Raw genomic sequence first — 14,212 nt, forward strand, 5'->3', positions numbered from 1 at the left:
AAACGAAGTAATGAGTCAACAATGTAATACTGTTCCAAAAAAAGTGCACATCATTCTGGGATGTATTAGCAGGAGTGCAGTAAGCAAGACATGAGTAGTAATTCTTCTGCTCTACTCAGCATGGATAAGGCCTCAACTAGAGTATTGTGTCCAGTTCTAGGCACCACACTTTGAGAAGAATGTGGACAAATTGGAGAAAGTCCAGAGGAGAGCAACAAAAATGATTAAAGGTCTGGAAAACATGACCAAAAAGGAAAGATTGAAAAAAAATGGGTTTGTTTAGTCTGGAGAAGAGAAAACTGAGAGGGGACACGATAACAGTCTTCAAGAATGTAAACGTTGTTACAAGGAGGAGGGTGATAAATTGTCCTCCTTAACTACTGAGGACAGGACAAGTAGTAATGGGCTTAAATTGTAACAAAGGACATTTAGCTTAGCCATTAGGAAAAGCATCCAAACTGTAAGATAGTTAAGCACTGGAAAAAAATTACCTAGGGAGGTTGTGGAATCTCCATCATTAAATCAGAAAATTAGGGTTGGAAAAGACCTCAGGAGGTCATCTAATCTAACCCCCTGCTCAAAGCAGGACCAACCCCAACTAAATCATCCCAGCCAGGGCATTGTCAAGTCGGGTCTTAAAAACCTCTAAGGATGGAGATTCCACCACCTCCCTAGGTAACCCATTCCAGTGCTTCACCACCCTCCTAGTGAAATAGTGTTTCCTAATATCCAACCTAGACCTCCTGCACTGCAACTTGAGACCATTGCTCCTTGTTCTGTCATCTGCCACGACTGAGAACAGCCTAGCTCCATCCTCTTTGGACCCCCCTTTAGGTAGCTGAAGGCTGCTATCAAATCCCCCCTCACTCTTCTCTTCTGCAGACTAAATAAGCCCAGTTCCCTCAACCTCTTCTTGGAAGTCACGTGCCCCAGCCCCCTAACCATTTTCATTGCCCTCTGCTGGACTCTCCAATTTGTCCACATCCTTTCTGTTGTGGGGGGCCCAAAACTGGATGCAATACTCCAGATCTGACCTCGCCAGTGCCAAATAGAGGGGACTAATCACTTCCCTCCATCTGCTGGCAATGCTCTTACTAATGCAGCCCAATATGCCATTAGCCTTCTTGGCAACAAGGGCACACTGTTGACTCGTATCCAGCTTCTCATCCACTGTAATCCCCAGGTCCTTTTCTGCAGAACTTCTGCTTAGCCAGTCGGTCCCCAGCCTATACCTGTGCATGGGATTCTTCCTTCCCAAGTGCAGGACTCTGCACTTGTCCTTGTTGAACCTCGTCAGATTTCTTTTGGCCCAATCCTCCAATTTGTCTAGGTCACTCTGGACCCTATCCCTACCCTCCAGCATATCTACCTCTCTCCCCAGCTTAGTGTCATCCACAAACTTGCTGAGGGTGCAATCCATCCCATCATCCAGATCATTAATGAAGATGTTGAACAAAACTGGCCCCAGAACCAACCTTTGTGGCACTCCGCTTGATACCGGCTGCCAACTAGACATCAAGCCGTTGATCACTACTCATTGAGCCTGACCATCTAGCCAGCTTTCTATCCACCTTATAGTCCATTCATCCAGCCCATACTTCTTTAACTTGCTGGCAAGAATACTGTGGGAGACCGTGTCAAAAGCTTTGCTAAAGTCAAGGTGTATCACATCCACCGCTTTCCCCATATTCACAGAACCAGTTATCTCATCATAGAAGACTATCAGGTTGGTCAGGCATAACTTGCCCTTGGTGAATCCATGTTGATTGTTCCTGATCACCTTCCTCTCCTCCAAGTGTTTCAAAATGGATTCTTTAAAGACCTGCTGCATGATTTTTCCAGGGACTGAGGTGAGGCTGACCAGTCTGTAGTTTCCCAGATTCTCCTTCTTCCCTTTTTAAAAGATGGGCACTATATTTGCCTTTTTCCAATTGTCCAGACCTCCCCCCATCGCCATGAGTTTTCAAAAATAGTGACCAACGGCTCTTCAATCACATCCACCAACTCCCTCAGCACCCTTGGATGCATTAGATTCGGACCCATGGACTTGTGCATGTCCAGCTTTTCTAAATAGTCCTTAACCTGTTCTTTCACCACTGAGGGCTGCTCCCTCCTCCCCATGCTGTGCTGCCCAGTGCAGCAGTCTGGGAGCTGACCTTGTCTGTAAAGATAGAGGCAAAAAAAAGCATTGAGTACTTTATGTAATACATAGTCCTGTCCCAGTGCAGGGGACTCAACCAGACAACCTATCAAGGTCCCTTCCAGTTGTACATTTCTACAATTTCTATTATTTTCCAGTTTTATGCTTAAACTGGAATGATGGAGCAGAGAATCAGGCCCAGTATTTCTTTATAGTTATGGGCACTGTCATGACCTTGGGTTTCCTATGCCCTGGGCTCAGATAACTGCTGCCACCACCAAGCTTTGCACTTGGAAATGTTACCTCCTTTCACCCTTTGCTCTGCTCCCTTATTCCAAGGGCTCTGCCCCAGGAGCAATGAGAAATATCAGTGCTCTTCAAAGGCCACTGCAGGAAAGCCCACTCCCCACAGCTTCTCTCCTGATTTGGTTAATGAACTCTTACGTGAATACTTAAAAGGAATGAACTCATTTAGAGTCCTCTCCACTGCCTTCTGCCAGGTCCCCCAACAGCCCCCCACCCCCTCCACCAGCCAGCCTCACCTGTCCTTCGCGACAGTTCTCACCCAACTGCTGAAATTTGAATGAATATTCCAGGGTGGCTCCTGGCAACCGAAAGGGCCTTTAGAGTGTCCTCAGATGTTACATCACTAAATCACGTCCAAACATAGGCTTTATACCCCTGACAGCCCCATCTGTAAAATAACATTTCCTGACCCCATTTCCAAACATTCACCACAGACACAAGCATAGTCGTCATGCCATTTCTCAGCATACTAACCCTGTTTTCTTGGGAGCCAGCGTGATATGACAACGTATAATGCAGTATCCCCTCTGGATTCCCAGCTAAGACTTCATAACAACCAAAGAAGAGATACTCTCCCCACCAATGCACTTTCCAATGCAGCTAAGAATGGTTCCTGAGACCTACTAGTGCTGTGTGAATACTTCCATGGGATGAAATACCCCACTGGTTGAATCCTAGCCCTACTGAAGTAGGGCCAGGATTTCACCCCCTCTATAAAGAGACAAATGGCATGTCTTAAAACACTTTATTCCAGCCTTAGCATAGATCACAGATAGGCTTTAAGTGGTCACAGAGCCTTTGGTTTTGCACTGGAGTGAATTTCAAGCCTGGCTATAATCAACAATGCTGTTTGTTTACGTACCTCACTGTTATGTCTCAGTGCCTTGAGTCAAGAGGCTCCCCAGTAACTTGGGACTTGGCACAGAAGACTCCTGATGTCTAGGAGAGAGAGAAGGACACATCAGTGGCCCGGGGGGGGGGGGGCAGAATGGAGAAATGGTGTGATGCATTATGAACTGAAATGTTTAGGGGCTAGGCATTTAGCTTTTATGAATTCCAGAATGACACAGGACTCAAAGATTTTGATCTGGGCTATATAGCAGGTCCTCAGGACTTTGTTTTAATGAAGCCATCATTGTGGCCCCTGTCCTTGCAAGCCTTCCTCGTTGTATAACTTCCACCAACTTCAGCTAGGGTTCAGTACACGAAGGGCTCTTGGAAGCAGGTTCTAAAAATGGATGCAAGGAATCACATTCACAGGCCAGAAAGCAGATGCCTCTGGGAATGGTTCTGCTCAGTTACCAATGTGCCTGAAGGGGGATTATGCAAGAAATAAACTGTCACTTTAAAAATATGTAAACTGATAAAACAGGCCTGGCTTTGATGCTCTCGCTGCAAGATCCATTTCAGCTGAATCAGGAACATTCAGGCAGCGCTGTTCTTTCATTGCAGGGTCTGCAGAAATACTTTTGCCTATTATTCTAGGGAGCACAAAATTAGTGAAGCTCACATTTTGCATCTACAGAGCACAAAGTAACATCTCTGAAACTACTCAGAGATTTCCCAGTGGGATAGATGGTTCCTTTAATAGCATGTAGGATATATGTGCAAGTTATGTTTGCCACTAGGATTGTTTTATGTGGAGATCCAGGTTGGGAACTACTCAGGATATGATATCCATCAAGTACAGATTCCTACCAAAGGACTAGGAACAGTAGCCTAGTTTAAGGTATGAAAGAAAGGAGAGTAAAACTTAGTGATGTAAAATGTTATCGTCAAACCTTCGACCATAACAGCTCTAGTCTGTCAATATTTAGGATCGAATAAAGTTTGCAATGTTGACATTTTTACTTGGGACAAAATAACTGCACACTTTCTAGTGGCCTGTAAGACACATCTACTGAAGGGTATTTCAGCTAAGCAGGGGGGAATTGGGTTTTGTTTGTTTTTTTGCCAAATTTAGCACCAATTGAAAAACTGTGCTTTCTAGATTTTGAACAGAACTTGTCACTTTTGAGATTCCACTTGGCACAGGTTTTGCATGCGAGTTCCTGGCTACTCCTTATATTTAAAATGTTATTTCAGTAATAATCCCAGACGCGGTGAAAACACAAATCTTTACAGTTTGCATGCATAGCTTTCCATTGGGTTAAAAATTCACAGCTGTGTTTGTATTTATAAAATTTCCTTTTAGAAGCAATGGCCAAACCGCCAAAAAAACGTTTGTTAAACTCAATATTTGGGGGCAGGGGATGCACATGTGCAAATGACAGAGAGCATAAGGATTAGCTGTATGAAACCTAACATCCATCACTAATTTGACAACCGGTGAATGATTCAGGCTGGTATGTGTCAATGTTTCATTGAGGTTTGTAATCAGAAAAAAACCCTTCCCCTATCACTTGAGGACAGTAACAACATTATTACAGAATTACTATGGTTCCCACCATTATACATCTACAGTCACCATTCCACAGCAGAACGGGAACTATCCTTTCATCATTTTCATCTCATGGAGCTAAATGGAAAAGGATGAACAAGCACACTGGGGCCTTATCTACACTGTGGAATTTGGGACATGCTAAAACACAACCTTATGGAGTCGTGTTGACAGACGCGATGCTAAAATGTGACTTGTCACTCAGGGCGTCTCTTCCAAGCAAAGAAAAGGCTGCAGCAGTAAGTCTCCAAGCCTGGGTCAACCGACTCAGGCTCACGGTGCTTACGCTGTGGGGCTAAAAATAGCGGTGTAGATGTTTGGGCTCAGGCTGGACCCAGGTGTTTGGGTCAGGTTGACCCAGGCTCTGAGGAACACTGCCATGGCTTTTTGTTTGTTTTTACTGTGTAGACATATCCATAGTGTAGACAAGGGCATACAGGGTTTAACATCCTACTGGTTAACACAATGTAATTTCCTACTGTGGAGAAGGCAAAGGAAGGGAGAGTGTTGTAGATGAATGAAAACCATGGTGCAGATCCTGGCAAGAAACTTCATTTGCATTATACTGGGCCTCCTTCCCGTCTACTTGTTCAATTTTGTCTCTTTCTTTCACTCCTCCTCCTCCATTTCATGCTATCCCTCTCTCTCTGTGTGTGCTCCTTCCCCTGTACTGGGGCTAATTCCTGGGTCTGATCCTCCCTCCCTCGTATACTGGCACAGAGTAACTGCATTGAAGTTGATGGAGCTTTGTTGGTTGAAGGCCAATGTAATTGGAGGAGTTCCGGATCCTCCTTATTATGTCCTTGCCATGACCCAGCAGTAGCCAAGGTTCAGTAAAACTGTCTCAAATCAAGAGCCGGGCAGGAAACAGATTTTCCGTTTGCCAGGAAATTCCGTTCCAAAACACAACAAAACACATTTTGAAATTTCTCAAGAAATGGAATTCTGAAAAAAAAATAATTTGGGCGTCAATCAAGATATTTTATTTTGATTAAATCAACCATATTGTTCCAGTTTTGACCTGTTTGTATTTGTTCATATAAAAATGCAATTAATTGCCTTTTGAAAAATTGCTTCAAAGCATGAAACATTCCATTCCAAAAATATTGAAATGGGACATTTGGAATTATTGAAACCTCTTTTTTCATTTTTTTCCTAAATCAAACTTCATCAAAATGTTTCATTTTTGACACAAATGGCATTTGCCACTGAAAAGCTCTGTCAGTAAAACATTTCCCACTAGCTACGCAAATCCCGATCTCTGAAGCCTTTCGGGCTGCTATATATTGGCTGGGCTACCTTTCAGCGAATTTCTCTACTACTCCCTATTGCTATCACTCACCTATGCAGAGCAGCTCAGCATAGTCCGGGCAACAACGGAATCGGAGATGTAGAGGGAACAAAGGCAGGAAACTTTCAACTTTTCTTCTGCTCCTGCAGAACCCTCAGGTTTCAGAGCTTTCCTTCCTTTGTTGAGGGCATCCTTCCTTCCCTCTCCTTTGGCTTACCCTTTCTCATCTCTGCATCTTTCTTTTCTTTCTTCTTTGACAGTTTTGTGTTGCCCTTCTGTGAGGTCCCTTTGCTTGCTATTCTGTGTTTTTTATTTTCATTGCTCTTTCTTTGATCAAGTTCTTTATCATTTTCTTTTCCCCTTTTCCTTTATGCTTTGATTTCTCCCTCCTGTTTGCAACTGATTGACCATTTTCTATTTTCTTCTTTTCTTCATTGCCTTCTTTTCAATGTTAGTTTTGGTCTCTGTCTATGCTTTTGATCTTTAAGTTTCTAGGCCAACAGTTACAGTTACAACCCTGACTTTCAGCTACAGCCCCATTAACGTCAAAAGATGTTGACAGGGTTGCATGGGTATAAATCAGAGAAGAATATGGGCTTCTTCCTTTATTTCTCTATTCTGTTCCCCTTGGACTTTCTTGTGTTGTTTTACTTAAGTCCACTCATCTTCATTCATTTGTTAGTTTTATAATGTGAGCTTTTTAAGGGCTTATCACTTTTTCAGTTAAATGTGGCATTTTCTCCCACAGTTTGAGTCACTTCCCTCATAACCTCAGCCGTGTAAAACGCAACGCCATCTACAGCCTCAGGAACAACTCTGACATCATAATCAAAAAGGCTGACAAAGGAGATGCTGTCGTCATCATGAACAGGTCAGAACATGAAGGAGAGACTGCTAGGCAGCTCTCTAACACCACATACCACAGGCCATTAACCTCTGATCTCACTGAGGGTTACCAAAAGAAACTACAGCATTTGCTCAAGAAATTCCCTGAAACAGCACAAGAACAAATCTGCACTGACACACCCCTAGAACCACGACCAGGGGTATTGTATCTGCTACCCAAGATCCATAAACCTGGAAATCCTGGACACCCCATCATCTCAGGCATTGGCACCCTGACAGCAGGATTGTTTGGCTATGTAGACTCTCTCCTCAGGCCTTCGCTACCAGCACTCCCAGCTATCTTTGAGACACCACTGACTTCCTGAGGAAACTACAATCCATCGGTGATCTTCCTGAAAACACCATCCTGGCCACTATGGATGTAGAAGCCCTCTACACCAAAATTGCACACAAAAATGGACTATGAGCCGTCAAGAACAGAATCCCCAATAATGTCATGGCAAACCTGGTGGCTGAACTTTGTGACTTTGTCCTCACCCATAACTATTTCACATCTGGGGACAATGTATACCTTCAAGTCAGCGGCACTGCTATGGGTACCCGCATGGCCCCACTGTATGCCAACATTTTTATGGCTAACTTAGAACAACGCTTCCTCAGCTCTCGTCCCCTAATGCCCCTACTCTACTTATGCTACATTGATGACATCTTCATCATCTGGACCCACGGAAAAGAAGCCCTTGAGGAATTCCACCATGATTTCAACAATTTCCATCCCACCATCAACCTCAGCCTGGACCAGTCCACGTAAGAGATCCACTTCCTGGACACTACAGTGCTAATAAGCGATGGTCACATAAACACCACCCTATACCAGAAACCTACTGACCGCTATGCTTACCTGCGAGCCTCTGGCTTTCATCCAGACCACACCACACGAACCATTGTCTACAGCCAAGCTCTACAATACAACCGCATTTGCTCCAATCCCTCAGACAGAGACAAACACCTACAAGATCTCTATCAAGCGTTCTTAAAACTACAACACGCACCTGCTGAAGGGAAGAAACAGATTGACAGAGCCAGAAGAGTTCCCAGAAGTCACCTACTCCAGGACAGGCCCAACAAAGAAAGTAACAGAACGCCACTATCCATCACCTTCAGCCCCCAACTTAAACCTCTCCAGAGCATCATCAAGTATCTACAACCTATCCTGAAGGATGATCCCTCACTCTCACAAATCTTGGGAGACAGGCCAGTCACCAGCAACCACACACCACCCAATAAAAACAATAACCCAGGAACCTATCCTTGCAACAAAGCCCATTGCAAACTCTGTCCACAAGTCTATTCAAGGAACACCATCATACAACCTAATCACATCAGCCACACTATAAGAGGCTTGTTCACCTGCACATCTACCAATGTGATATATGCCATCATGTGCCAGCAATGCCCCTCTGTCATGTACAGTGGCCAAACTGGACAATCTCTGTGCAAAAGAATACATGGACACAAATCAGACATCAAGAATTATAACATTCAAAAACTAGTCGGAGAACACTTCAACCTCCCTGGTCACTCAATTTCAGACCTAAAAGTCGCAATTCTCCAACAAAAAACTTCAAAAACAGACTCCAACAAGAAACTGCAGAACTGGAATTAATTTGCAAACTGGACACCATTAAATTAGTCTTGAATAAAGACTGGGAGTGGATGGGTCATTACACAGAGTAAAAACTATTTCCCCCATGCTAATTTTTCCACCTACCGTTACTCACACTTTCTTCTCAACTGTTTGAAATAGGCCATCCCGATTATCACTACAAAAGATTTTTTTTCTCCTGCTGATAATAGCCCACCTTCATTAATTGATCTCATTACAGTTGGTATGGCAACACTCATTGTCTCATGTTCTCTGTGTATATATATATCTTCCTACTGTATTTTCCACGGCATGCATCTGATGAAGTGGGCTGTAGCCCACGAAAGCTTATACCCAAATAAATGTGTTAATCTCTATGGTGCCACAAGGACTCCTCATTTTTTTTGCAGATACAAACTAACATAGCTACCGCTCTGAAACAAAGGAAAACTGTGACTCTGCCATATGCTACATACTGCTTAATGCCAAGTCATGGATTCTTTCCAACGTGATTTGCCAGCTTTGATGGAGTCGGAACAGGGTATGTCAAAACATGAGAGTTCAACAAACGCATGAACCAAGCAAGCATCGTAAGCCGTGCTGCCAAAGGGGAACAGCATTGCTGAATCCTGAGAAAAAGATGAACCAAGGGCCAGGTCCCTTACGGCTCTGTGTAATTCCAGTACGACCACACTGTTCATGGGAATTACAACCATGAAGTACTCACCCTACTGATGCACTAGATGATGGCAAAAGCACTGGGGAATGTACCGTAGAGACCAATCCTGCACTGGCATGGTGGATTAGATGAGCTAATAAATCTCTCTCATATCTAAATGGCCTTTTAGTACAGCTCCCATAGTTCTCTTCCCCTCTCCCCACCCCCCGCCTTAGTCTGTACGTATATTCAGTGTTTCCTCAGTGCATTATTTAAGACATGCTGGATGATGCTACTTTGGCGATCAGCTGCATATTCTGCTTTTCATTATTTGTACTATGATAGTACCTCAAAGGCTCATTCAGAGATCACGGCCCCAGAGTACTAAGCTCTGTACATGAAATAACAAATAGATTCTCCCTACCCCAAAGAGCCTGCAGTCGAAGCATGTGACAAGAGACAACAGGTGGATGCAATGGCCACTTGGGGAGGAACACAGAACAATATTGAGATGATTACTTCCCAGGCACATAATACCTCATGCAGATGTAAATGAGAAACCTAAGAAACATTAAAGCAGCCCAATCCCGTACTCAGCAGAAAAGCAGCCGACCAATCAGAGCAAAACTTGCCTGATATGAAGATTTTTATATTTTATTTTCATTCAGTTGACTCCTTTTTACTCTTAATTTTAAAAGTGATAAAGGGACTTGGTTTAAAGTCACAATGCACTTTGAATTTTAAAAGATCTACAAAATGTGACACTTTCCCAGTGGATTTCTCTCGATTACGCCAGCTGGCACTGATCAGTTGGCTGCTTACGCTGGAGCCTAAAATGCAACAGAATATACAGTACTAAACAATCAAAATGATTACGTCTTTGCTCCTAAGCACATGTGCTTTCCCAGAAGGATAGATTAGAGTGGGGAATGCCCTTTCCTTCTCAGCAAAGAAACAAAGCTATTTGTGAAATGACCAACGATTAATGTGTCAAATTCAGTGTTTCAGCTGATGGGAAGTTTTGGACCGCATCATGGGGAAGAGAAAACAGATTAACTCAGTTACTGGGATTATAACCAGGCAGAGGATCAGGAAAGATATGGATAAAAAAGCGTTTGCTCCTGTCACACATCCCAAGGTAAGTGCACCTCTGACTTCCATGAGGGCACCCCACTTATGTCTCAGAGTCTGAGACAGATTTTATGGGCACAAGGGATATTCAGAGACTATGTTATCAACCTTTAAATGCTATGATCTGGGGATTCTATTCCAGTTCCCTAGGGGAACTAGAAGGGTTTCCTGAAGGAATAAAATCACTGAAGCAAGGGGCAGCAATTAATGCAAATCTCTAGGCAGGTAATCAAGTCTGAGGAAACCTCTCTCCCGGGGGAACTGGCATAGACTGGTTTATGAAGGCTAACAGAGAACTGAAAACTATATAAAGTGACCAGCCTGACAGAGGGAGGGAATCCAGGAAGTGACATGACACTGTGAAAAAGAGGGACAGAACCTATGGAAAGAGATTGAAGTATTTTGTTCCTATCAGGATTTCTGGGTGAGAAATGGGTGACTGCTCAGTAAGCTAAGACCTACTTATAAGCTGGTTACTATTAAGATCTGTTGTTTTTTCTGTAATGCTTTTGTTCTGAATATTGAATACTTTGCTTGCTGAAGGCTGGCTGGTCACTGGTTAACCCTGTCATTGCCCCCGAAAGAGAGGAGCTCTGCGGGCGTGGAACTAAACACGGACCTGGTAAGATAATCACAGTGAATTGCAGATTCAGTCCCTGATCTAGTGGGAGAGAGTCGTGGGACTCTGCTCCGAGAAAGATGATTCTTGTCCTCCAAGGCTTTGGGGTCTAGGCGAGTTGAAGCGCTGCTGGGCTCTCCTGAGTGGCTGTAGCTGCTCTCCTATTGCTGAACCTGTGAGAGGAGAAAGTAATGGTGGAAGCAGTCGGGAGTGAATCCAGCCTTCAATGGACTCCAGAACCTGCTGGCTGAAGCAACACGGGGAACGGCTCCACTGCCACCAGGCCTGTGAGACAGAGGGAACAAAATTTTGTCGAAGAGGTTCATCAGTTCTGGAGAATATGGACTGAGTTGAGGGAGGCAGTGGTCTCCAGCAAATAGAGCACCGACCTGGGAGTCACAAAACCTGGCTTCTATTCCCAGCTCAGCCACGGAACTGCTGTGTGACCTTGGCAACCCACTTCCCCTCTTTCTGCTCGGTATCCCCTCCTGCTCTCTGTCTGTCTTGCCTCTTTAGGTTGTAGGTGTTTCAGGGCAGGGGCTTTCTTTCATGTGTCTGTAGAGCCCCTAGCAGGATGGGGCCCCATCTCAAGTGGGGCTATAGGTGTTGCTAAACATAAACAATTATGATAACAGTAAGAGGATACAGAAGGAAACCTCCCTGACACCTGACTATATTTGCCTGCACCGGAGTTTCAGGTTCTCCCTGCAAACATTTCTCTGCAAGTCCCCGAGTGTTCGGAAGTGCCTGAACTTCATCTCATCAACGCAGCTCAGTCTCTGCTCAGAGAAAGTGAATTTTATAACATGCAGAGCTGTTTTATATTTGCACTAGACCCTCACTCTTCTGCAAGTTGAAATGAGGAAGGGGGCTGCATAATGATAGCACTGGGACAGAGAAACCCAGCCTGGCAATTATGTCAGGGTTTGATTAGAGTTGAGGGGCAGATTCTCCACTGTGCCCCAGCTTATCTCTGCTTCTAACGACCTATAAGGGTCAATATTGAGTAGGACATAACCAAGAGCGGTCTTGAGGTTGCTATAACTTGCACTGGAGAGACTCGGAATCCTGGGAGCACAAAGGGGACTTAAAGCCAGCTTTCTCTGCCCCCTTCCCATATTCCTGCTGCCCTGAACTTAGCAACAGAGCAGGTCTGAACCGATGGCTCAGAAATGACGACGATATAGCCGGATTTGGAGAACTACAACTGTTAAGTTTTTGACAGGTGTTTTTAGCGATGGTATCCACAGAACTTACTGCTGTGGCTATCACTCGAGCCCTCACACCAACTGGACAAGTCTTTGATGCTTTATTTGCATTTTTGTTTTTAAATAATACATAAGAATGCAAGTAAATACAAGCCCTCTTCACCCCCAGTCCCCAGCCCTCCTTTACCCATAATGCCATAGATCAGGCTCATATACTGCTCTCTGGAGGATCAGGCATGGGTGCTTGAACTAGGGGTGCTGGAAGTAGGGGTGCTGCCTCACCCCCTGGCTTGAAGCGGTTTCCATCATATACAGGATTTACAGTTTGGTTCAATGGCTCCCAGAACCCCCACTATACAAATTGTTCCAGCACCCCTGGACTCAGCTTTTGAATTGCTTCTAATGCTGAGAAAGATAGTAGCCTTTAAAAGCCTGGGCAATTCATGTTAGAACGCCCTTTAAAAACAAGAGGCTCCCTCTGCAGCTCTAACGAGATTCTCAGGCCTTCCATCATGCGAATTCACAAATTAAAAGCAGCGACCCTGCAGGTGCAGAGGAAGAGCGGATGCTCTTTGCATTTCCTCCTTGTCAATTTGAATGATCCTTGTGCCACCAGCAAACAGAGGCTTAACAAGCGCCTCTCTGCATTGTACGGCACCCTCCTGACGTTTGCAGAAGAGGTTCCTCTAGTTTCCTTACTCAGACGCAATTAACAGAAGAAATACATTACCATCAGCTGGAGTTTCTCAGGGATCTGCTCAGGTTTTGATTGGCACAGCCCTTCGGATATGTTCCAGCAGTTATATTCCCTTGTGCCTCCTCCTCCTTTTGCATCTCTGGCAAGACTAATGCGGACCGCCGTCCAAGTCCCGTAATTCTTCCTTGACACAATTTGTTTTCCCTGCACATTCGGCCCCTACTTGGACCTCAGTGAACATTTACGACTTAGTCACTGCTCAAGGACGCTGCCTAATGTATGACTCCTCAGCGAAGGTCTTGTTTATAAGAGCTTCAAATGATGCACACAGCAATTATACACACACGGATGAGTACACTGGGTGCAGAGCATTGCTCTTAAAAATAGCATGGACTGCATCACTGTGTTTGTTCTGAACTAGAGAAATCAGGCGCTCACTCCGGTGCCCGTGGGAACATTCATTCACTATGCTAAATATCAGCTGCTGAGGTTGCGGGTGCGGGGGTTTAACTCTTTGACAGTCTAGAGATACATGGGGCTGGGTTCTTCATTCTAGCAGCACACCACTGTGAGCTGACATCGGGGCGGCACCAGAGGGAGAGAAAGGTGGCTCTAAGCTACCTTGGTGCCACCACTATTCTGAGCCTAGTCCTGGGCCTGCCCCGCTCCTGACACAAGTTAAAGGAGCGTCAGGGCTCTTCCACAGCAGAGAATAGCTGGAGATCAGTGTGCTCTCTCCTTACCCCCTTTGCTAGGGGCTCAGTGCCCTAGACAAAGAAACAGGTGTCGGGGCCAACCACCAACTCTCCCCACTTCTCTCCCCTTAAGGCTTCTTCCTTTGCTCTGTTATGGGCCATGAATTCCTCTCCCAGGTCTGAGCTGTCTCACCAAACCATCATCCCCCCTCCCATATACACACACACACACCCTTGGTGTCATTTACCCAGACATCTAGTTGCCTCTCTAGGCCTCTTCATAGCCCCTTTCATTGGTTTCTTCAAAACCTTCTCCAAGACCTTCCCAGACCAAAGCTACTGCCCGTTTCTTAATGTCTCCCTCAGGAGAGAAGACTTGAGCCTTCCTTCTTTGTGGGGGAAGGGCTGTTTTATATCCTCCGGCACTCCTTCCCAGCATTCTTTGCTGTGAGGCCTAACACTCCCATCAGCCGTGGGAACTACTCCTCCCAGAATTCCCTTGTTTTGAACTGAAGCGGAGAACAGGACTGTGCTGG

At 44.9% G+C, this 14,212-nt stretch overlaps 2 long non-coding RNA genes across 2 annotated transcripts in view; one reads left to right on the forward strand and one right to left on the reverse strand.

Moving 5' to 3' along the window:
- Positions 1-455: 455 nt before the first annotated feature.
- Positions 456-13,263, reverse strand: LOC140914059 (uncharacterized). The gene is made up of 3 exons (XR_012159752.1): positions 11,077-13,263; positions 2,683-3,385; positions 456-2,161 (listed from the first exon to the last, which is right to left on the reverse strand). It is a non-coding gene; the product is annotated as an uncharacterized lncRNA (long non-coding RNA).
- Positions 10,798-14,212, forward strand: part of LOC140914060 (uncharacterized) — a 31,966-nt gene continuing 28,551 nt past the window's right edge. Inside the window, exon 1 of the long non-coding RNA XR_012159753.1 lies at positions 10,798-10,881. This is a non-coding gene — a long non-coding RNA (uncharacterized lncRNA). The remainder of the gene's footprint in view (positions 10,882-14,212) is intronic.

This window comes from Lepidochelys kempii, chromosome 7 (assembly GCF_965140265.1).
Source record: "Lepidochelys kempii isolate rLepKem1 chromosome 7, rLepKem1.hap2, whole genome shotgun sequence".
NCBI lineage: Eukaryota > Metazoa > Chordata > Testudines > Cheloniidae > Lepidochelys > Lepidochelys kempii.